At 31.0% G+C, this 905-nt stretch overlaps 1 non-coding gene across 1 annotated transcript; it reads right to left on the bottom strand.

Moving 5' to 3' along the window:
- Positions 1–357: 357 nt before the first annotated feature.
- Positions 358–476, bottom strand: Trnal-caa. The gene is made up of 2 exons: positions 439–476; positions 358–402 (listed from the first exon to the last, which is right to left on the bottom strand). It is a non-coding gene; the product is annotated as a tRNA-Leu (tRNA).
- Between the last annotated feature and the right edge of the window lie 429 nt (positions 477–905).

Here is a 905-nt window from a genome sequence, read left to right as displayed (position 1 = left end):
AGAAAGAAACAGAAAGAAACAGAAAGAAACAGAAAGAAACAGAAAAAAACAAAGAGAAACAAAGAGAAACAAAGAGAAACAAAGAGAAACAAAGAGAAACAAAGAGAAACAAAGAGAAACAAAGAGAAACAAAGAGAAACAAAGAGAAACAAAGAGAAACAAAGAGAAACAAAGAGAAATAAAAAGAAATAAAAAAAAAAAAAACAGTTTGACAGTGGCAGGATTCGAACTCGCGACAGCTGGCAACGCGCCGATCGCCACGTTTCGGTATAACTTAGTATAAAATAATCGATGATTATCGAAATGCAGCTGCACTTTAATTGTTTGTTAATGCGTGCAAGAAATGTAAAAAAATTTTGTCAGAAGTGGGATTCGAACCCACGCCCTCAGAGAGGACCAGAACGCTCGAACTCAGTTTCGAACTGAGAAGGTGAGTACCTTGAGTCTGGCGCCTTAGACCGCTCGGCCATCCTGACATGTGGTAACATTCGTTCATTTAGGAAATATAACCAGCCGTAATATATACATATGTATATAATATCGTCGATCGTTACAGCTATGTAACTATTTACCTTATGAAATTTATTCGCACATTTCGATAAAATTAATTTACTATTAATACGAAAATGATTAAATAAATTCTTCACTTATGATCGTTATTATTTGATTCCATTTGTTAGAATAATTTGGAATTAAATCATATTTACACTTAACTGACAATTACACTTAATTTTAAATAATTTTTATTTGGTATGTAAAGTGTTGATCATTGTGAATAATTATTGTAAAATTATTCTTGGTTTTACATACCAAGTGCAAATATAATTCTTTAAAGTCGAGTGGAAATAATATTCAAATAATATTGAAATATTTTTTGCATAACGTGCTCTATCTATAAATATCTA

The sequence above is a fragment of the Frieseomelitta varia genome, unplaced genomic scaffold (genome assembly GCF_011392965.1).
Source record: "Frieseomelitta varia isolate USP_RPSP 00005682 unplaced genomic scaffold, Fvar_1.2 scaffold_459, whole genome shotgun sequence".
In the NCBI taxonomy this organism is placed as follows: Eukaryota; Metazoa; Arthropoda; class Insecta; order Hymenoptera; family Apidae; genus Frieseomelitta; species Frieseomelitta varia.
The sequence above is the reverse complement of the archived record's forward strand: the minus strand, read 5'-3'. Positions and strand labels throughout refer to the sequence as shown.